The 25,267-nt window shown below is 45.1% G+C and overlaps 1 long non-coding RNA gene across 2 annotated transcripts in view; it reads left to right on the top strand.

Annotated features, from left to right (window-relative positions):
• The window catches only part of LOC134486149 (histidine-rich glycoprotein-like), a 56,782-nt gene extending 31,750 nt beyond the window's left edge, over positions 1-25,032 (top strand). For both annotated transcript variants that reach the window (XR_015683779.1, XR_015683778.1), the window contains one exon: positions 24,711-25,032. This is a non-coding gene — a long non-coding RNA (histidine-rich glycoprotein-like). The remainder of the gene's footprint in view (positions 1-24,710) is intronic.
• The last annotated feature ends 235 nt before the right edge of the window (positions 25,033-25,267 follow it).

Genomic DNA, 25,267 nt, shown 5'->3' with positions numbered 1-25,267 from the left:
CACATAGATACACACAAGCAAAACACCCGTGCTCAGAAAGTAAAAGACATAACCTTCTTTTTAAAAGAAAGTGGCGTGTGAGGTCAGTGGACCCACGGCCACCAGTTGTGCTGCCTGTTCCTCACTTTATTGTCCCTGAGGCTTCTGAGAACGTAGGCTTGGAGGAGCAGCATGCCAGGCTGAGGGAAAGGCAGAGTTCATGGAGTCGAGGATGGCCCTATGATGGCAGAAGGCCCCTAGCCAAGACTCTTGTTTGTGTGAGAAGAAATGCAGATGTCCTCAGCCTCTGAGCATGGAAACAGTGGACGCCCTTCCCCTTCATCCTTTCGATCACCCAACCAATTTCTGAAACAGACGGCGGGGAGGGCACTTACATTTTCATCGCCTTTATAGATATGTCAAACAAAATGCAAAGACTCACCAATAAAATGTATAGGAATGAATGCTACCGTTCGAATGTGTTTATCTATAAATATTATTGGTTCATGTGCGGTATTATTGGTTCATACGTATGTACTGTGTGTGGAAGTGTATGTACATGTGGATACTTGTGCATGTGTGTGCCCATGCACGTGTGTCCAGATGAGACATCAACATCAAGCGTCTTCCTTAATTGCTCTCAACCTTATTTGGGGCAGGACACGTCATCAAATCCAGAGCTTGTCAGCCGGCTAGACAGGCTGGCCAGCAAGTCCCAGGAATTACCCTGTCTCTGTTTCCCTAGCTTTGGGATCTTAGGGGCACAGGGCCACACCTGTTATTTATTTATTTATTTATTTATTTATTTATTTATTTATTTATTTATTTATTTATTTTTATTTATAATATGCTTGTGGGGCAAGCATTTCACTTACTGAGATTTCTCCCTATCCCTCTTTTAAAAAATCTTTAAAATGTTTTATAATTTTAATGTGCTAAAGAATTCCACTCTTTCTTTTTCTTTAACTGTCATCAGAAGTTTATAAAAAAGCCTGCCTGGAGTAGGTTTGGTGTAAAAATATAATTCCCTTGTATTTGAAAACTCTGTGTGTTATTGTGAGTAGGACCGTGCATTTGCCACCCCCATGTAGACTTTTGTTCTGCTCTTAGATAAAATACTAATAAACAGGAAACTGAAGGAAAAAAAAAAACGTGATGCGATTGTTCTGAATGTTTTTCTTTTAAGGGTGTCTGGGCCGCACAGTGCAGTGCTATTCCAGGCAGGCCCTGTAGGTGGCGGTGTTGAGAAAGAAATGAAGCAGCCTGAGCTTCTCCGCAGCTGCTGGCCTCCTGCTGAGTCGTGGACTCCGGGCCTCGAGCCCTGCTCCACTTTCCAGCACTTTCCCCTCTATTTGTCCCAAAGTTGTAGAATGTCAAGGAGGAGAAGGTAGCCGTTCCTGTGGAAAAACACATTTTTCTTCTTTATTCTTCATGTTGAATACACAGAATATTATGTTTTCTCAAACCCTTGCATGAGGGTGTGTGTGTGTGTGTGTGTGTGTGTGTGTGTGTGTGTGTGTGTGTGTGTGTGTAACAGGACACAAACAAGCGATATACATCCCTTTGTCATGTAATTATCCACAATCTGAGACTGCTGTGATTTCAAAACACTAAGAAAATCTGAAATTTTATTTCCTCTCTTTTTTAAAAGAGTGATTTTAATATCCACAGTGACAATTGCTCAGTTTCACGATGCACTTCAAGATTATAGTCTACCCTCACCTTCCCAGGCCCTCCACCCTTCTCAAGTCCTGGCCCATGTCAGCTGAAGGGCTTGGAAGTTCTTGCCTCTGAGAGTAGGCAGAAGCTAAAAGGAAGTGACCCTTGGGTGTGTCTGTTGTCCTGTCAAGCAGAGCCCTGTGCTGGCCCTTCTGCCTTCTGTGAGACTGGGATACACAACCTTTGCCTCTTGGACTCCCTAAAATGGTCCCGCCTCCTTGTTTGTGTTTTTCCAAGGCTGAGAGACCAGGAAGGAAACAGGGGTACAGGTTGCTGGAAATGAGAGCAGAACACACAGGAGCTGCTGTCTGGATGGATGCCAGTCCCTGCCAGAGGCAGTGCCCCTGAACCATCACAGGGAACCTCATCTGAACTTTCGGTCTGATCAGCCTACCAATGAAGCCCACACACTGTGTCTTGCCTATCCTTCTGGCTTCTTATTTTCTGTGTGGGTTGCTAAGTGGAGCCCAGTGTCAAAACTAGAAGGCTACTATAGACACTTCTACAGGGCCGTGAGGCTGACTGGGAGGAAGCAGGGAACTCCAGAGGTCTGCCTGGCTTGAGCTCTGTTTGGTTCAGTAAAATACTGCTATTGTTTCTGTCAAAAAGTGGGAAAGAAGCCAGACAGCCAGGCATGGAGGCAGGGAACTCTAATGTCAGGCACTTGCAAGGCTGAGGTAGGAAGGCCAGCCTGGGCATCTCAGAGACTTCCAGGCCAGCCTGGGCTATATCACCTTGTGAGACCTTGTCTCACAAGAAAAGCAAGATTAGAAAAAGCAAGGTGGGAGAAAGACCATTGGAGACACCGTAGGTTCTCAATCGGCCATAGCCCTAGAAAAGTTTTCTCTAGGTTCACCGTCTTAGGGAAGATCTGGATTCTGAGTAAGTGATTTTTTCTCCCAGGTTCTGAGGAAGGACTCAGGGGTAACGGTTTCACAGTGAAGTTCATGCTTATGTTTTATGACAGAGATAAAAAGAAGCCCCGTTTCATGGGCTCCAGCATGTTGCTGTGAGGACCTGGCATGGGGGTCAATGTTCTTAGAGCCTCTGGCCGTGCTTCATAGACACGTAGCGCATTCTACATTCTAGGGTTGACTGCGAAGACAGGCAGTACTCTCGTAACTATTTTTAGCATTTTATTTTCTGTTCAGGGTCAAGAACTTCACCCACCTAAGTCAGGTCCCACTGCATGGAATGTTCCAGAAAGCAAAATGTCTCTGTTGCCTCCTAGACCAGCTGCCTGTCTTCTATCCCGCAGGCCTAAGTGATTTGAATTAAATCCCAAAGTCAAATTAATTCCGCATACTCTGCTGCCTCTGTGTCTGGGACACTGGTTCTCCAGTTCTCAAGGGTTCTTGCAGGTCCTCGAGCCCCGTGGTCACGGAGTAGATATGCAGATATTCTCTTTAATGCTGATTTCAGTCTTAGTCATTAGAAAATGTGATGCTCATCCTCTGGGGCCAGGGGCTATCCACTTCAGTCACTCTATCCCCCCCTAGATAAGTCATCTTTCTCCTGGGTGGTGATGGCTTTCACAGTCATATGAATTTGGTACATGGCTACCTCCTGCTTAGTAACAATATTTAGTGGTTGAGGGGATGTGAAATAAAATACCCTCTGAAGGTCCTGTGGAGGTCACGGTCCCCGAGGACTCTGCCACCTGCAATATGGCTGGGCTGGACCAGAGCGAGCGTCCGAGGGCTCTGTCCAGACTGACAGAAATGTCCGTGAGAATACAGGGGTTTCTATGGCAGAAGCTTGCTAAGTCATTTTTAAACTCAGGTGCCTCGAGCATAATCAGTTTATTTTGGTTTTTAGTACTTTTGTAATTGAAGACAGACAGATTGCTAATTGGGTGGGTTTGAAACTTCCTCAAGGTCGTTTTAGCAGCTTTGAGGCCAGGGTTGATCATACTTTCATTTTAAACATGCTTATTTTCCCTCGGGGAAATGAGCATTACCCCCGCTTGGTGTGTGGTCTGGTGACTTGTTGATTTCAAAGTCCCACAGTGGGTGTGGACACGAAGCCTGGTGTGGACTGCGGCTGGCTCACCCGTCACCTGACTGCCTCGGCTGAGGGTCCAACTTTGGTTTCTATTTAAAAGAAGGGTGACAAGACGGGTCTTGGGTGTAAGTGTGATCCTTAGCTTAATTAACTGTCACACATAGCGTCTGATCCTCTGAGCTCTATCTCCTCTTGTCCTTAGGAAGTCTATTAATAAATATTAGCTGATGCCACTTTTTGTGTCCTTATATATTTCTATTCTGTGTATCTTATCCCGCGACAACAATGCATGAAGACAGGTCCTTCGAGGCTTCTGAAAGAGAAATCAGTTAGTTAACCTCAGCTTTTTGCTGTTTTGTTTTGGTTTGGTTTTGACACCAAATAGCTAATGACCCCCAATGGGAGACAGTTCAGAAATCAAAACGAGTTGACATTTACCTAAATCTGAATGACTCTGTGGCTCTGGCTTTTGTATCATTTCCTCGGACAAACTGTAGCATTGGCCCAACATCAGGGCTTTTCCGATTCAAGAGCATTGTGATGTGGACCCACCCCCCTGTCCAAACTGCCCTGGACTTACCTACTCTGTGATCTTTATGGTACAGAAGCAGTGACTTAAAATAATTTTTGTTTTCAGCCAATGACTTTTAAATCCCTGTGTTTATTCACATTGCTTTCTATCAATAGCCCATAAAGTTTATATTTCATATGAACTTACCTGTGAAATTATTAATTACTGTTTGCCTGCCTAGAAACTTTTTTCCCTGTAGCCCCGTAATGCTTCTTGTAGAATAACACTGAGGGGGAAAAATCAGTAAGGACCCTGATGATACAAAATAAATCAGACTCGCTTTTCTTGACACTTACAGATGAATTTTTAAAAAGCAGCTTGCCTTTTCTACCAATAAGGACACCCCATTTTCGTCAGTGCTTCTATTTGTTTTGAAATACTAAACAATCTACTTCAATCGTACTGTCTTCTTCCTTCCTGGGGGAATGACTCACTGAATTAGGCTTACAGTCACCGGGGGCCAATGTCGGGATCCATAGAAACTTCCTGTTGTTTTGAATAGCTCCCCCCCCCACACACACACAGTGACAGAGTGAGTGTAGAGAATGCACAGGGGGTGGGGGGTGGGTCGAAGGTGACAGCCTGGGTTATTTGACTTCTGAAATGAGTTTCAAAGTATCAGATTTAAAAGTGTATCCTTTACCAAACCCATGATGCAGTGTGTCCCCGAGGTTTCTTGGTAGTGTTCTTGCTCCTGTGTCTCATTCGATTAGAAAAAAAAATTGCCTTTTGGTGTTTAGATTGTAAAAGCACCGTTCCTGCCAGCAGACCTGGAGAGGGCCATGGTGGACTGGGATTTACTTTTGTAGGACAGGGTAGCCAATAAACTGTCACTTTTTCCAGTGTCTGTGGTGTTGAGGGTTTAAAAAAAAGTGGGAAATCAATTCTGAGACACCAAGGGTAGATAACTTTGTAGAAAAACGGATGGAAGCTGGAAAGCAATGGGGCTGACGGGAGTGGGTGGGGAGTTGTGTGTAATGGGGCCAGTTTCAGTTTGGAAAGACAAAAATGTCCTACAGAAAGGTGGTGTTGCCCACTGCACAGCATCACGAAAGGACGCAAGGCACTGAAGTATACACAGAGATGTGGTTAAAATGCTCAATGTACTGTGTCCACTTTAGCACAGTTTGAAAAGCTTATGTCTATGGAAATTGGGGGTTTGAGTCACCATGTAATAAAATTAGGAGCCGGATGTGATTTGTTAGAATTTATAGAAACTTCCATTCAGGATGGTTACCCTAACTATACACAAGTTATATATGCGGCGGGTCTGGTTAATTAAGATGTGTGCTTTTCCGCCACTGTTTTTTAGTAATAAAGTTTAATTTTTTAACTAAAAAAAAAAAAAAAAAAAAAGCCAAGTGTGGTAGTGCACACCTTTAATCCCAGCATTCAGGAGGTAGAGGCAAGTAGATCTCTGTGAGTTCAAAGCCAACCTGGTCTATAAATTGAGTTCCAGGCCAGCCAAGAATCGCTCTCTAGTCTGGGGGCGGTCAACTTGGGGCTCTTTGCCTCCACTGAGCCTGACCCTGTCTGAGCCATTTCTTCTTACTGTGATTAGAGCAGTCTAGGAACCCAGCTCTTTAATCTAGACATTTCTGGACTGCTGTCTACAGGGCAAAGTTTAGGGGTGTTTGCTCCAGCCTGATACACCACAAAGCTGTCAAGCCAAAAACCTTTTCTCAATGGGAAGTTGTAGTTGTAGGATTGCTTTCTAGTCTACGGCGAAACTGCAGCTCTCTCAGGGGGACACAGAAAGTGTGTCATGTAGACTGGGTGGCCTTATGTGAACTTTGAGCTAGGTAGGATCTGACCCGTGGTCTTACAATGTGAACTCCACATTTTTATTCGTACCTTTTTAAAGAAAAACATTTTGATTTTTAGGGTTCTGAGGTTTGAGTCCTAAGCCACTTGCAGGCTAGGCTAGGAGGCTCTCAACCACTGAGCTACGCCCTTCCTAAAGAGTCTTAGAGTCTCACTAAGCTGCCCAGGCTGGCTTTACACCTGTGATCACCCTGCCTCAGCCTGCTGACTGACGAGCTGAGCTACAGGCCTGGACCATCAGGCCCCTCTCCTGTCTATTATTTGTGTGTGTGTGTGTGTGTGTGTGTGTGTGTGTGTGTGTGTGTGTGTGTGCGCGTGCAATTTTACTAAGAGGAAAATGTAACTGAGACTTAGCAATGTAATCTTTTCCTTTTTATAATGCTGGAGGTTGAGTCCAGGGTCTTGTACTCTCCAGGGAAGGCCTGTGTCTCTGAGCTAAATTCTCAGTCCCTCTGTAAGACCTCTAAGTGGTTTGTATTAGCCCGAGAGCTAAACACCCCATGAAACAAACAGTCCACAATTACTCTCTGATCTGAGAAAACGGTTTCTTATGCCGTTTCTAGGACATCCCTTCAATCTTTACCCCAGCATACATTCCCCTATTAGATAACACATTCTAGAGCTCTGTCTGGTATCTTTGTAAAGCCCATGTCAGTGGAATAGACACTAATTATATTTAACTCCACACAAGTCGGTGTCCCTGTGACCAACAATTCACACTGTTCCTGACAGGAAACACTGTTCCAACCTCAGTGATGCTTTGTGGTAGCGCATGGGTGACCAATGCCAGCACTAACAATCTGTGGAAGGTGGTGACAAAATGAAGAAATTGCCTGAGTGCGGACCGCAGATGACTTCATGTGTGACATAGTTATCTGGATGACACAAAACACAACAGGCTTTTTTTTCCCCCAAATGAGATAGCATCACAACTGGCAAGGCATTTTTAGATTTCTGACATACATCTTGCTGGAAAAGCCCGTTTATTTCGTGCTGTTTGGGGACATATTTAACTTCATGTGATTCAAGACTAGACATTGTGCACCATCCGAACACAGGGTGTGAAATAGTGTGGGTCAATGGCTGCCTTTGTCCTTAGTTGGTGAGAGAAAAGTCTCTTCTAATCTGATGCAAACCCACTCCCACCTTATTCACCCGCCCCCACTCTGTCCCTGTTATAAATTCTTTCTAAAAGGGACCACACACATAGACTTAAGAATGCAGAGCTGGAGAGTACACAGGGACAGAGAACCCTAGTGAGGGGAGAGAAAGACACAGGACATAGTTCACAAGAATTAAAGAGGGTGAGCTCTCCTGGATGCTGTCTGAGCAAGAAAAGAAAGTGTGGCTCACCCACTGGTGAAGATTATGCCCAGGAGGTATATGAAGAAGTTAGCAGGCTCAAAGGAGGGGTAACCAGACTAATGGGGTGAAACCAAGGGAAGAGGTCCTGGAATGTAATATCAGAAATATGCTTCCAAACGGGGGGGAGTGTCCAGCAGAGTGTGAAATGGGCTTATCGGAAAAAGGAAGAAAATTAAAAAAGAGAGAGGGAGAGGGAGAGAGTGAGGGAGAGGGAGAGAGGGAGAGGAAGCGGGACAGGAGGGACATGGCTTGTTCGCCTGACATGACAGAAATGGCTGGAACAAAAACCTGGGGAACGGGAAGATGCAAACAGGGTTTGTGGCCAGAGTGAAATGGCTGAGAGGTGCTCAGAGTTTAGCCAGACTGGCTGTTGGCCAAAGGGACAGTATTAGAGTCTTAGAGCATTCTCCAAGCAGCCGTGTAGCTAGGTTCTGGAGACCAGCCAGCCTTCTCTGGAGCACACGATGGGGGTTGTGGAGGCACAAGAACAAATTTCTATAGAGCATCATTCTGAAACCCTCTTTTGACTTTTCAGATAAATTGCAGAATCATCACTAATCTTAAAACACTTTCCATTAAAACCACACTTCTTAAAAGGGCTGGAAGGATGCCCCCCACCGCTCCCCGGAGCCTCCCTTTGTATCTGCCCGTCCCCCACGGGCAGAGATTTATTTCATTAGCAGGGGTTCCAAGGCTACATTTACAGTCGGAGGATAAGTCTTCCTGGCTTCCCGACTGCCCTGCTGCTAAGACTGGGCTCCAGGAGGCATGGTAGCAAAGCAACATTCTCGTGGTGAGATGGGTTTTCCCCTGTGGATGCTTCTCTACAGAGCAGTGGGAGTCTGACTCGAAGATTCTTTCTTTCTACTTTATTTCTGTAACCACTTGTTAAATACTCTTCCAAATAATATTTGAGTCAAAAGGAGGCTGTGGCTCTCTCCTGGTTCTCTCCGCAGGAGGTGAGAATCTGTGCTAATTTCCCTCCCACCTTGCTTTCTTCCCAAACACCCCCTTTTCTTTTCACTCTGTTTTCTTCGGGTGTTTTTATCTTCCCATCATTCTCCTTTCTAAAAATCTTTGTGGGTCGTTTACCAGAAAGGTGTCATGGGGTTGAGGGGATAGCTCACTGCTTACCTAGCATGCCTAAAGCCTTGGGTTTGATCTCCTTCACTGAAGAAGAAGAAGAAAAAAAAGAACATTATTTAAAAATGAAAATAAAAAGTTAAGCAAATGAATCCACCCTTCCCAGCCCCACCCTTAACAGTCAGAGTCCAGAAGCAAATGATTCCAACACTGGCTTTTTCTAGAGTAGCAGGATCCTCTCCCCTCTGGGTGGGTCTGAGCTTCCTGCTAGCCTCTGAGGCAAAGGACCAGAAAAGTCACAAAGACCTGGGTAGCCTGATGGGGTGCCTGCCCCAAGGGACCCACCAGGCCTTGCAGGTGATCATGGCTGCCGTTCTCCCAAAGAGGACTCCAACCCAGAGGGCCCAGGAAGAGCAGGCCTCCTAACTCCCCCAGGGAAAAAGACAAGTACGCCACAAGCTGATGAGATAGGCCCTTCTCCAAATGTCACCTCCCCCGCATTTTTGATCTGGCACGAAATGAGTGTGGCCTGTGGTACTTTTGTCTCCTTGCTCTCTCCCTTCCCCCACCCCTCTCTTCTCTCGATTTATCTGTGTGTATTGCATGCCTATGTACAAATGCTAACGTATGTGTGGAGAGATCAACATGTCTCCCCCGATATTTCTCCATCCCATCACCTTATCATTTTGAGGCAGGGTCTCTCACTGAAGCTGGCACTCACTAATTGGCTTGACAGTCTGGTCAGTGAATTCCAGGGACTCTTTTGACCTCTGCCTCCTGGGATAGGACTAAAGATGCGCTGAATCACACCTGCATTTTTACATAGGTGCTGGGGATCCAAACTCAGTGCCGGCATGGCAGACACTTCACCATCTCTCCAGCCCAGTTCTCTCTTCCCCTCTGTAGCCTAAGCTGGCTTGGAAATCCTATATAACCCAGATGGGCCTTGAATTCTCCATCCTCCTGTCTCTGCTTTCCAAATGCTAGGATTGGAGATGTGACTCGTGAAGCCTCGTTGTAGCCCTGATTCTAGAATTTCAGAAGCACAGGAACCTCCCCTGGGTACTCTGTCCACCTCCGGTCTGTGAGACACAGCTCAGGGACCCAAGGCTGCAGAGGGCCTCCTGGTCTTTCTGAGGCAAGGTGAGGCTACAGTAAATTGAGCCATTGTTTAGGTGCTGGAAGGGAGAGGAGGTCCTGGGAGATGGAGCAGGCTAAGGGTGGAGTCCACAGGCTACCTGTGGCTTCAGTCTCTTGGAGATGGGGGGACCAGTCTAAAGTGACCTCAGCTCAGTAAACGGAGAAAATACTCTGCTCACTCTCATGTCTTTGTCTCCTTGTCTTCCTGGAACAGTGGTCTTCTGCTTCTGGCTCCCAGATGCGGGCCTGGCTTCTTTGGAGTTTGAAAATGTGGGGTGAAGTATAGAGATTCCGATTTCCAGAAGATCAAGGTGTTCTTGGATGCCTGCCATGGGTGTCATTTGCACTCTGGTGTTGAATGTCACTAATCATTTCCTCGTAATACGCTATTAAAACCCCTAGAGATGAGCCCTTAGGTCTCCCACGGCTTACTGGGAGATTCAGGCCACACATAAGGAGTGCAAAAATTGTATAAGGAGTAGACAGTGCCTCAGAGTTTAGTTATAGGGTACAGCTCCATGGCCTGAACCCATTCTATGCTGATTCCCCTCTCTACCCCTAGGATGGGCTAGGTCCTGAAACAACCGAGGCTGTCTCATTTGGGCAGTCCTGAGATATAGGTCTGGGAATCCGAAGGCCGGGCTCTGGGTCTTTTTGCCAGGAGATCTGTCCTAGGAGCCCTGAATCAGGCCTTTCTGCTGGGTCAAACAAGCTTTTTTCTTTCAGATGGACAAATGAACAAACAGCAGGCCCGAGTGCACTCACCCTTCACCTCCCAGGGCAGCTGTGAAGTTTAAATGAAGCCGTATTTAAAAAAAAAAAACAAAAACAGAAACAAACAAACAAACAAAAAAACAGTGAACAGGGAGGGACCTGGAACACTCAAAGGGAAAATAGTGCTGATCTTGAAATAATGAATCTAATAAACTGTCTATGAAAAGCATGTCAGGGCCCTTGTTAGCCAGAAAGCCCCCTGCCTAGCTGTACACCCTGGACTAACCCTGCGTGCCAGTCACCTGGCACTTTCTTGGATTCCATCCTCCAGAATCTTGGGGAGAACACTGGGTTAGGTGTGCTCGGCTGGTCCTGGCCTTGACTGCAGAGACGACACATGCAAAAACCTCTGCAGACAAATGTCACTTAATTGGATAAACAATCTTAGTGAAGTCCTTCTAACCTGTGCTCTATCAAGGTACCACCGGCAAGGCTCACGGGCAGTTTTTGAGAATTTTTTTTTTAATGCGAGCTTTTTACTTTTTTTTATCTGATCTTGTGTCCACATGGGCGCATGTCCTAGCACGTGTGCATCTCTGGGATACTCAGGTAGATCACGTGCTATGATGTTCCAGGTAGGATACTTGGTGCTAGATCTGACTATAGCCCAGTGGATCTCAGCTTTCCCAGTGCTGCGGTTCCATAGTTAATTCCTCACACTGCGGTGACTGCCCCCACAACCATGAAATTACTTTCATATCTACTTCATAACAATAATTTTTCTATTGCTATGAATTGTAGTGTAAATGCCTGATATGCAGGGTATCTGATATATGACCCCTGTGTTTGACCCAAAAATGGGGTCAGGGTCTGGGACCCCCAGGTGAAGAACCACTGCTATAGTGTCTGTCTTGGAAAGGCACACTCCAATCAAGAAGGGAGGCATTCGGATCCACAGGATTCAAGTATCTGCGTGGACTGTAGAGTATTGGGCATTGAGTGGAATGGCAGGGAAATCTTCATGCTCAGAGGACAGAATGAGAGATGTGCTGCTAGTGTCTGTAGTCCTTCCTCGGTGCTTGACTTAACCATCATCTGCTGCAAACTGACCATTTTTCCACTGGTGTCCCTCCCTCTAGCGAGGACAAGTAGAACACTTATCTCAAAGAATTATATTACACAGTGGGCCTGGGAAAGCATCAACGTTCTTCTTAATTGGCCTGTCTGGGTCAACCTCAAAATGATAGTTGAGTCCCAAGCTAGGAAATAGATCCATGCTCTCATCAAGTCATTGGTGAGCCCAGCCCATGGATACTCGCCCAGTCCCAGCTCGGGTCAAAGCATGTCTTGGTGAATGCACCATGAGCATTTTTGCCCCAAGCCTTCCCATCCTTGAAAATCAGTCTTGATGCTTGGGCACAGCGCCCGAGAAGCCTCAAGGATAAGGCACGTGTGGTACCTAGAGGTGAGGACCAGCCTCCTAGCAAGAGGGACACATCTCTCAAAAAACAGGCGGGCACTGGCTCTTAGCTTCAGTGTAGGGTATGAGTAACTACACAGGAGCCACTTACACATCTCCACCAGCTTGCTCTCTGCCAGCAATGGTGGCCGGAAAGACACGTAAGGGATTAGGATGGTTCTATCCCCAAGATCGAGGGAAACTGGGGTGAAGACATAGCTCACCCTGCACTTATCACTGGCAAGAAGCAAATATATGTCATCGGCACCGGCGAAATTCCATGCTTCTAAATGAATGCTGACGAAAACGGAGCCGGTTTCCAAGTGACTTCTTGGAAACGGATTGTGGGTAAATAACATCTGCTTAAAGCTTGGAAACCCAGTTTCCTTTGGTTTGTTTTTAAATGCTTTGACAATGTGGTTTGCTTTTTCTCCCCCTCCCCTCTGAGGGTGGGAGGGGAGTAAACAAAGACTGTCAATTTAGTAAGACCCACAGTCAAGCTGTTCTAAGAGCCTGCAGGCACCCAGGTTGGTGATGACAGACAACAATTCAATATGAAACCAGATTCACTTCAAATACACTTTATCCAACCTTTTGTGATTGAAATATACATACATTCATACATACATACATGCACACATACATACATACCTTCATTCATAATGCACGCATACATACATACATGCATGCATACATACATTCATACATACATACATTCATACATGCATGCATACATACAGACATTCATACATACATACAGACATACATGCATACATACATGCAGACATACATACATATTGCACCTCTCTAGGGACACTGCTATCCTTTTGAAGAAAAATGTCAATGTGAACGTGTGGATTATTTTTACTTTGTCACCAAGTGCACTGAGAGAAGATTGATGTTGTTCTTTCTGGGCGATTAGGGCTCCTTCTCTAGCCTAGCAACAGACTGCAGAGGAAGTGAGCAATGCAGGCCAATAAACCATCAGGGATAGTGTCAACAACAAAGGCAGCGTTGGAGGGAGGACAGAGGGCAGAGCACCTCACCCCCCAGGCTCACTGACTGCCTGTGTCTGGATCCTGGAGAAGAGCCCCCTGGACTGACTGGATTGGAGGGCACACATTTGATTGTGCAGTAGTTGAGACTGGCCTGAATTAGGTCCGCTAGAAATGCTGTATCTCGACTCTGTCTTTTTCCAAATGAGTCTGTAAAGCAGAGGTAATGATCAACTTCCCTGGGGCTTCTGGTGCTGAGGAGAATGTCAGTTGTCTGGTGTACGAAGGAGCTTGCAGAACCCGTGTGTGGGCACTGTGGATCTAAGAGACCCCGGGGCTCAGGGCCAAGTAAACCCCCTCCTTCCTCACCTTGGCATTTGAGCCCCAGCTTTGGTAACTTCTAGAATGAAGGCCACAACTCAGACCGGCAGAAGAGACTTCTTAGAAAGTGAAGTCCGGGTGCCCCTAAGTTCACTAAAGAAATCAATGCTGCTGTTTGCTGCTCAGAAGATAGGTGGAGAGCAGCAGCCATCCTTCCCGTTGTCCCTGAGCTGCTGGCTTCTGCAGAACAGCTGTTCTCTTGGGTTTGGAGGGCAACCAAGAATGGAAGAGATTTTTACCATAATTCTTATAGTTGTATTGAGATAAAACTTACATAGTATCACCATTTAGAAAAAATAAACTTTATAACAAAAAAGTTTGCAAATAAAAAATATCACACATCAAAATTAACAGACGCACAGTCTCAGAGGACTTGTGTACAGTTAGAGCCGCCGTTCAGAACGGAAGCCGTGCAGCTTCGCTTTGCACTTTACACTCTGCTGTTGAATATACGTGCGCGTACTTTTTTGTTAAAAAAAATTAATAGATAAAAATACGACTTTTAAAGGCATGCATGCTTATGTGATGCCTTTACACGTGTGCATACATCATGCAATGTCTAAATCAGATTCAATATGTCTTTCTCCTGCCTGGGAATTTAGACACGATGGTACCATGCCTCATATACACTAAGCTCCAGATTTGATTTCTAGAACAATAATTTAATAATAATAATAATAATAATAATAACAACAAAACAATATATTCTTTAAAAGTTTTCAATGACTTATGGTAAAGTCATTTAAAATCCTTTATTTGTATGTATATGATATACATGCATGTATATGCATATACGTGTATGATATATGTGTATATGTATATATTAAACACAGTGAAATAATGCCACAGTTTTATTTAAAAAAAAAACAACAACAACAACAAACGAAGAGAAAGCTCTGGGTTCAGAGAAAAGACCTTTGAATTAGCAGATAAGCTGGCCCAGTTTGGTGCACGACTCCCCCTCACATCCTTTGAAAGCCACGCCACCACTGCACATAAACCCTCGCTCGTGTTAAGGTCCTGGGTAAGCATCCCTCAGCCTTCACAGTTGAGAGGAAAAGAGGAGGGTTGTGGGGAGCTTTAAGGACCGTGACCCTTTCTGCCTGGTGTCTGTACATTCGCAGAAAGGAGACTCTGAGCCTCAGGGTGCTGCTGGCTACAGGGTAGGAATTCTATTTGCATCTTTGGGGGCTTATCCTAATTTATGCTGTGACTCAACTCTCATTCCTTAGGCAGGGAAATGACCCTTCAAAATGAGGGGACAGTGACTCACACACTTGCCAAGCATCACTCGACCGAGGATGAGCTAGTAGCGAGTCACTCTTACTTCTCCTGATAAAGCACACAGCAGCCTTCCTTCTTAGTTTCTAAGCACTGATCCAGGGTCTCTGGGATGCGAGTTCCCTAGTGAAGAGACCCTACAGCCAGTGTTTAGCAGGCTCCTTTGATGTGATTTCTGTTGGTGTAGTTATAAGTGATGTTAAATGTTTGGAGTCACCTGGGGTTTTTCCAGACACCGTGGACCTTTTTTAAGAGTCAAGGAGAGCCGCCTTGGCAGATAGGAAAGATAGCTCTTTCCTAGACGATTGGGGGCGAGGAAGTGGGCCATGGGGGGGGGGACCGCTGTCGTTTATAACTCTGTCCACCAACTCTAGACTCTGTGGTTTGGTCCCTCTGTCCCCATCCCTGGTGACAATGTGAAAGTTGGCTTTTCTTCCCCTGGTCACCCACAGCTCCACTTCCTTCCAAACAGATCTTAGGTGGGGAAGTAAGAGAATCTGAGAGGACTGGTGTGAAATAAAGTTGAGTCTTTTTTCAGATTTCTAAGCTGGAAATCAGCAAAACAAGGCTTGCTGGCAGGGGTGGTAGCATGTTAACTAAGTATAGACCGGAGGCAGGTACATCTGACAACCCCTGATATCTTTAAATGTCAAACTCACCACACATCACAGATGGCATCATGCCTGGGGATCGAACTCCCTTTAAAATACACTTCATGTAAATACATTTTTTGTGAAACCACAAGCTGTGTCTCTCAGTTTTGTTTTTAGCTGGCTTTGAGAAAGAAATTGGTTGGCACCTACAGATAATTAAGCTTTCCAGCTAACATCAATGAAAGGGCTAGGACTCTCAGAAGCACGCTACACTCTTCAGGGTCCAGGGACGTCCACAGTGCCTTTGACTTGGGGTAACAGATCCACCCTTCAGGGAAAAAAAAAGTTGCTTAGCCATACTCTTGAGTTTACAGCCAGAGCCATTCTCTCCTCTATGCAGTGCCACTGTGTGAGACAGCAGTGAGCTGGGTCAGGGTCCGGCTGCAGGAGTGTAATGTGCCTTTCCTCATAAATTAATCTTACATTTATTGCAAAGTCCTCCCGCCTGTTACATAGATAATGTTTCACTGAAGATCAGTTTTATTTTCTCCTCTGTAGAAAGAAAAATCATGCAGTGTTTTGAGACCCTTGCTTCCAGGATAAGCATCTTGAGTTGGGGGCTCTTCTGACTTTTGTCTGTCCTGCTCCTGCCTCTCAGTCTCAGTTATTTATAGATTTTCATTTTTAAAAAATCTTGTAAAAAAAAAAGGAAGACCTTAATATCTATACCCAACTGTATGTCTGAGCCTGTCTAAACCTCTAAACACACGTTGTTTTAACAAAATCATTGTCATCATTTTATAAATGGTAGCTTAGCTTCAAGCAAAAGTGTAAACAAAGGGGGGAAACCCACATTTTATTTATACATATGAATGTCTTTAAACCAAACAAGTTTAAAAAGTTTTGGTGGTGTTAACAAGTTTAAGTTGTGTGTGTGTGAAAAAAGGCATCAGCTAGGTTACATGGCAAATAGTTGTGCTAAAATGTTAATTTTTAATACAGGAGAGCGTTTATGTTTATATATTCTTCCCCCTACCCCCATGAGATTTTTTTTTTTAAAGATAATGTCTTGACCATTTATTCAGGGAGAGCTTGGGGCTGTGTAACCACCCTGCTCTTAAGAAATTCCCGGGTCACAAGCACAATGGAGTGTGAACTCGAGCTTTTCTGTTGTGGTGAAGCAGAGTCAAAAGGACAGAGGTTCTGAAGAAAAGCCCTTAAACCCGTGTCATGGTTTGTTTTTTTTCCAGATGACTAAAACCATCATCATTTCCCAAGTCTCACACAGGGCAATGGGGCTGTGTGTGGTTTTACAAAGGGTAGTAGGTGTTCATGGGAGGCTTCTTCTGAGTTTGAGTGCCCAGTTTTGCTAAATGAGGACGGGGAGGGTATTCTAAAATCAAATTCTCACCAAATACTCCCCGAAAATGACAAATGCCGGTGACCTCTTTTGTTCTGAAATTCCCTGTCTCTTGTAAATCACACCACTGTTTCAGAATTGTTCTGTCTGTCTTTTGTTGGTGTCTTCCTCGAGGCAGCAGACTGCTTGCTTGGTGGGACACGGGGACACGGTCTCAAAGTGCTGAGAGAATTAGAGGGAGAAGCATTTCTGAATTTCAGGCAGGTTACTAAACGTCACTCTCGAATGGAAGCTATTAACTCACTGGTGTTTGCGTTCATTCCACATCACCAGAAGCAGGGTCGACCTTTCACGGGGACTCTTTCAGCTCGATCACAAATAAAACTGACTCCCTCGTTAATGACTTAAACTGTCTTCATTCTGACAATTTGTGCAACCATCCTCCTGAGGTTTTTTTTTTTTTTTTTTTGGCTGTTTGGTTTGGGACCTCCTCTGATTTTTTTTTCCTCTGGGTGGTTGTTTATGAAGAAATTGACTTTCTGAAGAAACAATGACTCCTTAGACTCGTGGGTGTTTCCTCTCTTTGCTACTTAAAGAAATTTCAAATATGAACAGGTTGGGCAAAGGCACGAGGGACAAGAAATCCACCAATTCCTAGATTGTTTGAGGTCAAGGAAGCACTGTGGTGTGTCCGTGGGCTTTTTTCAGAGTGTTCCTCAATTTAACTATCCAGAGCAATGAGTAGTCTTTGAAATGGATGTAAAACCTGAGTTTTTCTGAACACACATAACAAAGATTAATACTTGCAGAATTGCCTGAAAACCTGAGAGTGGCGTGCAGGCGGCTGTGAGGATTCTGTCTCTGTGGACAATTGTTTGGGCTTTTAAGAACTCATTAATTCGATTGTAAACGCCTCAGTGTTATCAGGAAAGTAGCTGTAGAAAATGGTTTCAGAATGTGTCATTTTCTCCTTGGTTTAATCTGAGGCAGTGTGTGGGCATGCTGGTATTTTAAAAGGCTAAAAATGTACACATGGTTGTGCCTTCCAACCTGAGGGACGGAGACAAGCAGAGCTTTCCGAACTCACATTCTGCTCGCCTCCCAAGTTATTCTCAAATCTTTAGGGAAGGGTCCTTCGCTGTCGGTGTTGTGTTGTGACGATGCCACACACAGCAACAACAACAAGGCAGAGAGAAAAGCCAGACCAGCTTTCCGTCCTTGTGTCCTGATCTTAACATTTAACGCCTCACCAAATAAAGCCTTGTGTTTTCATTTTAGCTAGGTGTCATTCTTTATTTGTTTTTAATGAAATGATTTGTGGTGTAAGACTGCCGTTTGGTTTCAATATTAATATATTGCTTGAACTCCGTGGGCGTCATTTATTTTCAGTAGTAAATAACAGCTTAACTGGTGATTTTTTTCTTTAACTTTTTTTTTTACCTTGGTTTAATTCATTTGGCTCCCAGGGCCCCTCATCTGCATTTTCAACCTTTATCTGGTTTCTGTAACCTTTTCTAGATTAATAATGATACACCGTGTCATTAAATGGGAGTAGTGTCAGGGTCTCAGCGTGGTTAGAACAGGAGAACGTCTCCTGGCTGGTTTCAAAATCCAATCGGCAGGTTAATCATTAATGAGTCTTTTTTTTTCCCCCACAAAAGACTGTCTAGATTATTTCAGAATCTGAATTTTCTAGAGTTCTGTTTTTAAAAAACATGCACCGGTACTCGCATCTATGTATCTTTAACCTTAAAAGGGGTTAATCGGGTACAGAAGAAGTGTCCTTTCTGTTTGTATTGTGGCTTCTTCATTTTCTCATTGACTGTAATTGGTAGCAAAAATGTTGAAAACAGTTTGGGAACAAAATGTCTGCTTACACCATGACAAAATTGGCCACAATTTGCCGATTGGGTTGATAACAAAAGCCCGCAACACAAAATAGGTAGAAAAACAGTTTGTTCGGTGATGTGAGACCACTGGAGAGTTCCTTTTGCAGGTTTTTTTTTCTTTTCTTTATTCTGCTGTTTATGTTGTGATGGAAATACACGCAGAGGAGTCTCTGAGCTCCCTCCCAGCCCCATTAACCACTTCACTGTCTGGTTTCTAAACTTCTAAACTTCAGAGCACGACCCACTCACCTGGCATCTGAAACACATTTTTTGTTAAAAGCACCTGACTTCGCATTTCATCCAGGTTCCTGCTCAGAAGTGGCTCCAAGCTCATGATTCTGATCTTTGAAAGGAGACTTTAAATTGTAATTCCCCACTAAGTCTTCTACAGAGAATTATGATACAGCTGTATTTTCACTTCTGAAAGTATTAAAGAAACATTACAGTCAAAAAAAAAAAAAAGTCTCTACCTGGCCATACAGTAGACAAAAATTTTAACAATTAAGAGTACAAATAAAGCCTCGTGTTTGAAAAAACTGTAAACAAATATGTTTTACATGAGGCAATACTTTTTCTTCCTCAAATGATAGAATTGAGTTAAACACATCCTCCCCCTAAGCTGTTGTTTTGACTTCTCATGTCTACGTGTGTGTGTGTGTGTGTGTGTGTGTGTGTGTGTGTACACATATATATGAGGGTCTTCTGTTCTTTTTCCATGTCAAAAAACTCAGACACTCCAGGACAATAGTTAGGATGAGGCTTCTGCTGATCTGATCTTTGTTTTCACAAATAAATACAAACAACTCAAACTGAAACCCGATGGCTTTGCTGATAATACATTAGCAGCCGCGGGGAAATTTTCTTCATTTCAATGTTCTTTCACAACCCACATTCAGTTTCGGTAGGAAAATTATTAACCTTTTCAGCAGCTAAAAGAGGGGTATACAATAGACAACTGGGTATGATTTTAAGCCTTCGGTTCTATTTTTAAGACTTGGGTATACAAAACCCCTTTTTCTTTCTTTCTTCCCTCCTTCCTTTGAGGAATTGCCTTCTTCCACAGTTACATAATTAGTCACTGCGTTTTCAACTACGTGCTCATGTTACAGTGTTGACTTTTATTGTTGGGCGGAGGATTCCTAAATGCCCGGTCTCCTATTTGGTGCGACCTGGAGGAAACTTGGACTTGGATCTGTCTGTTTGTTTCCAGTCTAGTCCTCCTGGATAGGATAGGATAGAAGCACAGCCCTCCCTGATATTTTTCAAAATCCAGTCAGGCTGCATTTCACTAAGGAGATCTGGTTTGCTGTCGGAAGGCAGCCCCCTCCCTCCTTCTTGCCTCAGGTAGCCTCAGGATGCTAGAGCAGGGCTGGATTGGTTTGCCGTCCTGCAGGTCTGCATGGCCCAGAGGGCCGATGGAGGCTGGGCTGCCAGGCAGGCATTCTCCAGCCACTGCAGTTGAGCAGGGATGTGTGAGCGGGTGGGGATGGGGGAGGTCGTGGTCAGGATCTTGCAAGTTGTCGTTCTTTCTTCACCTGAAACACACAAAAAGTCAGAACCTGGAGTGGAGAGGCAGGACTTACAGGTTTTGGGAAGGCTGTGTGTGAAAACTGGTTTCTATTGGTGTCTAACTAGCCTGTGCTTCATGAACTTCCAGTCACTTTGTTGGCTTTGTAATTCCCCACAGTCCCCAAGTACTCCTGCCTATGCTCCCAAATCTGCAAAGGTAACCATGGAAACAGAGGGACAAATATCTTATCTGTCGTATGTACTTAAAATTTCCTAGCTTTTCCCTTTCTCTTCCCCTTTCTCCTTCCTTCCTTCCTTTCTCTCTCTCTTTCTTTCTTTCTTTCTTTCTTTCTTTCTTTCTTTCTTTCCTTCCTTCCTTCCTTCCTTCTTTCTTTCTTTCTTTCTTTCTTTCTTTCTTTCTTTTTATTTCCTTTGTTTTTTCTTCTCTCATACTTCCTGTACAAGGTTAGGCTTTTTTTGTTGTTGTTTTTACTGTTTTTCAACAATTCTTTTTCAACCTTTTTTTTTTTTTTTGGGTCTGCCCTTCTGTGCTTCTTATCTCTCTCAGTACGAGTACTTTGTTCTGTCTGATACCTATGCTCTGACACTTCACTGTGACCAGACTGAAAGGTGTGTGGCTTTGCATCTCTCCTCCTTCCCCGGAGTGACAGTAATGTGTGTAGAGCTGATGGCATGGCTCTGCTTTTATTGAAAGGATATGTCAAGAGACCTCGGGGTTCCATATTCTCCATAGGTCTATGCAGACTGGGGAGAGGAGGCTGTGATGGGTATCTTGGATGACTGAACAGCTTGCTGTAGGAGATTTGAAATTTCATCATGGATTTGAGAGCCCTCCAGCTCAGGTCTGTGCTGTGCAAATGCCCAATATCAAAAGCAGAAGATGGAGACACTTCCCTCTACAGTCTCAAGCCTTGGAAGCCTTTTGAGTTGTCCACTTTTCCTGCCCACTGTGTACTGTATGGAGGCTTTCAACCCCCTAAGGCAGAGCCTGTGTCCCTTCCAGAGCTGTTCCAACACACCCAGCTTCTCTCCTCTACCACTGACTGAGTACAGCATCTCATTTGTCCAGATGTGTGTTTCTCACCCAAGTCTTGCATCCATCCTCTCAGAAAGATCTATGGAAAGGGCCATCCACTGGATGGCTACAGAATAGTTACTGAAACTAGACACTAAGAGTTGGCTAAGTGTGGTCAGTAGGGTTAGTGGAGACTACACATGTTCCAGACTGTCACTTGGAGCAAACAATCACTTGCCACTGGTGGCCCCTGCATTTCTATCTCTATTTCTGGGTGCTGTGAGGACAACCCGGGTTTTACCCTTAGAGTTTCCAAATCAGAAGACACAGGAGGAAGCTGGAGAGTTTGCATATCTAATGCATCCTCAGGTGATCTCACAGTGCTGCAGAGAGAATGATCTGGTCCAGAGACGTGCGCACCGAGAACTGCTGTGCAGTGCCGGGGGTCACTGGCATTGAAGGATTGTGGCTTTAGGTTGTTGCTGTTTGTCTGGAAGGTTGAGGTTCTTCTTATATGTCCCAACCCAACCTTGGAAGTGAATGCTGCTTTTCAAAGACCTTTTGAATTTCTTAGTGACTACAGCAGGGCCGTCTATAACCTTGTCCCCTCACAAGGCTGGTCAGGCTGTATATATCTGTGACAGTGTCCAGGAGGTTTTGTTCTTTGAAAAAAATGTAACTAGCAAAGATGGAGAACGTGTCCAAAGGGAAGGGTGTGGAAAGATGAGACCAGAAAATAAGCTGGGGGACCAGAACTTTACTGTGGACCCTTTGCCCCTTTGTATCTTTGGCATACTCTGAGGCAGTCCTTAGAGGTACCCAAGGACTACCACAAGTGAGCCAATTTACGAGATCTTTGAGGCTCTGATATTTGAATTTTCCGTGATCATCTGGCCATTCCAGGACACTCCGAATGTGATGTCTGGGATTCTGGACGGGAAACTGGGTATGGCTGTCAAGCTCCACCTCCAGGTTTGGGGATCCCTGTGCTTTTGGCTCTGCCTGGTTGGTAAGAGATGGCCTTGACATATCCTTCCGAGAGGGAAAAACACACATCTGGACACTCTGGCAGATGGGATGCTGTACTCAGTGGTGCATGAGGGAAGCTGGGTGTGTGTTAGAGCAGCTCTGGGAGGGACTCAGGCTCTGCTCCTAGCCTTCATACGGTACCCAGTCACTTTCTGAGGCAGGAGCATTCTATGGAAGCGAATCACCCACCCAAGTCTCCAGAGGCTCAGAGATACATAGATGTAGCCCTGGACACAGGAACCCTGGTGAGAGACAAGCAAGGGACATACACTGTGTGGACACCTTTGGCTCGAACTATATTTCTGTTCCCTGGTGAGCACTTGTCTTCAGTGTGGTGTGCATGCTCCCCAGGCTGCTCATAACATCGTGGGGAAAATAAAGTTGTGTATCTACAGTGGGGGTGGGGAATTGTAATAGCAAATACTAAAGATCCACAAGAAGAGGGAAGCTCACCAAAGCAGGGAGTAGCATGGCCCCACGTGTGACCAGGTATCCCTTCAGGCTCATCCCAATACTGGGGTGCAGGCATGGGTGGTCTCTACCAACTTTTAGTGTCCACTTGATTATAGAAAACATTCTTGAGACTTGCTGAGAATTGGGAACAAACTTCTTATGGTATCCAAATAGACTAGCCTGGGCTTCTCCAATGATAACAGGATAGCTACTCAGTATGGGGTTCACAGGACTTGGGGTTCACAGGAATCAGTTTCATCCATGCAAAAACTTCCATGTCCAAGCTCTGCAGTGGTAAGCTGGAATTTAAGAAACTTCTCAGCTTTGGCCACTAGCCCATGGGAACTAGGTGGGAAAGACCCAAGTCTTAGTCCAGCTGTCCCCCTTCCTGTGTGACCTTGGAAAGGGTATGCACTTCCTCCTTCTATGGCCTGGCCTGCTGTGTCTGTAAGACACTGTCACCTCTCTGCAATTTCAGTACCCACTGGGCCATATTGTACCTGCCTGGGCTATTCCATTCAACTCTTACATCCCACACAGAAGGGGAAGGCTGGTGAGGACGGGGCAGTCAGCTATCTCTGCTTCATGGGTAGAACTAGAGGAAGCCAGTTTCTCCTTCCACCCATGTCAGCCACTGGTGCGTCACCCAGTTCCTGTTTCTCTTCGCCCACCCAGGAAGGCGCTGCAGATGAAATCCTGGGCCAGATGTCGGATTCTGTGAGCCTGGTCAGAAAATGCTGGCTCACAGGACACAAAACGGGAAGCTGGTTTTCCCAAGAGATTCATGGTGGCGGTGGGGAGGATGTGGGTGCTGTTTCCCCTGACTATGTAGGTGTCACACAGACAGGTTCTTCAGCTTCCAAAAACTTCCCTACTGCCACTGCCACTGACACTAGGGGCGTTTTAAAGAATAACAAAGGCACTAAATGACTACAGTTGCTGCTGTCAAGAGCCTGGACCTTCTACGAAGCTTTGTTCTTATGACCTGCAGTCAGGAGAGGGTCCTTAGAAGAGGCTCAACCAGAGCTCAATGGCTGGGCAATTTGCTCTCCCTCAGCAGCACTTCCTAACCCCATGTAGCAGCCACACTCATGTCGGGAAATACACAATACACCCATCTGAGCAACTTTCCATATTTCCTCTCCCAAGTCCTTTGTACACTATGCATTGTGAAGGGATCTCTTGGGGACAGATGGAGCTATTCCAAAAATCATACAATCCCCTGCTCTGATGTTGCAGAAAAATGTGGGTCATTAACAAAAGGCCCCAGGACAGTGCAGTGTCCTCTGGAGTTCAGGGTAAACACGGGGTGGTATCTTAAATAGGCTGCCCATACAGGGGGGCAGGGGATGTCCCAGGAAGTTTTGAGTGGTACTGTCTTCTCAGCTGTCAGCAGTGTTGTTCAGAATCATAGCTGAGAACGGTGGCCAGCTTAGATTTGACCTTGCTCCCATGGGAGCATTGTCTCCAACCATCTCGTGGATAAACTGCTCCATTGTGGGCGTGTGTGAGTAGCAGATTTGAGCACAGAGCTGGCTCTATGGGTCTACGGCACGCCTTTTAGGGATATGGCGCCTTCTGCCTGTATCTACTCTGCCTTTGGAAATACCCTTTCATGTGTTTGGGAGAGCCGAAGTTGTGATCTGCAAACAGGGTTACACCTTGGGAGGCTGAGCACAGGGGCCTTGAGCAACAGTGCAGTTATGAATAGAACCATAGTCTCTCTGGAACTTTTGTCAGCTCTATAGAGTCCTTGCAACCTCTGTTTGGTTGTGTGTGTGTGTGGAGAGGCTTATCTTATTTTTTTTTCCTATCCTATGGAGGCACAGTTCAAGTGAACCCACAGTTATCTTCAGAGTCTCAGAGAGGAGAGGCGATGAGGGACTCTGCACCTCCATGAATTGGAATTCCCAATGGACTTGGCTTGAGGTTGCTTTGGGTCCTTGGGGCCAGGAGCTCAAGACATCACCTAGGGTGTCTTCTAAGTCCTGTGTGAGTCTCCAGTAAAAATCAAGAACACACAGAAGTAGAATCTTATAGCTCACTGGGCATCAGACCCCATGGGGAAGTCACAAACTGGTGACCCCAAACAAAACAGTGGAATTTATCTTTCTGATCTACCCTAAATGGTTTTTAAAGGGTAGTCAGAGCTCACCACCACTGTTGGATTTCAGATATCATTATGTGAATAGATGTGTTATTGATTTGATCCCCTGCTCACAGCGGCATTTTTGATCTGTCTCCCTTTTCAGTTTCCATGTACTACAGTGAGTGTCACAGTGCGGTTGGCAGTGACCTATGTTTTTCTTGCATATTTTTGTTTCAGAATAACTGGGAGCTGAAACAGGAAGCCCCATGACACAGTTGATCGAAAATGACACAGACACAGAAAAATCAGGACGTGCCCCCAGCAGCACCCCTACCTGCTGCCTGCTGATCGAAGCTGGGAGGCCCGTGAAGGGTTTCCACCAGGAATGAACTCTACTCCATACTCACGGGTGATGGGCCTGCAATCCTTGCTTTGGTGATGTTCTTTTACAGCTGGTTTGTTTGTTTGTTTAATTAATTAGTTAGTCTACTATTACTTTATTTATTGGCCCTCTTCCATGTCGTGATCTTTTCTTCATTAAAAGCAAAACTAAAGAAAATGAAATTGTCTGTTACTTAGCATTCAAAGACATCAATTTAAAGAGCTCTAAGCTTGAACTTCAGAGAACTTTCTCCAGATTGTCAAGATTATCGTGATTGCACGCATGGCATCTTTAAAAGTGTGTTGAGCTGGACTCTCATCTCTCAGCCATGTTGGTCCTATGTTTTATACCTTTCTAGAAGATCTTTCGAGATAATCTCTCAAGAGTAGCTGTCGGCAGGTTGACGGTTTGA

Source organism: Rattus norvegicus, chromosome 3 (assembly GCF_021556685.1).
Source record: "Rattus norvegicus strain SHRSP/BbbUtx chromosome 3, alternate assembly SHRSP_T2T, whole genome shotgun sequence".
In the NCBI taxonomy this organism is placed as follows: domain Eukaryota; kingdom Metazoa; phylum Chordata; class Mammalia; order Rodentia; family Muridae; genus Rattus; species Rattus norvegicus.
This window is presented reverse-complemented; position numbering and strand designations above follow the sequence as displayed.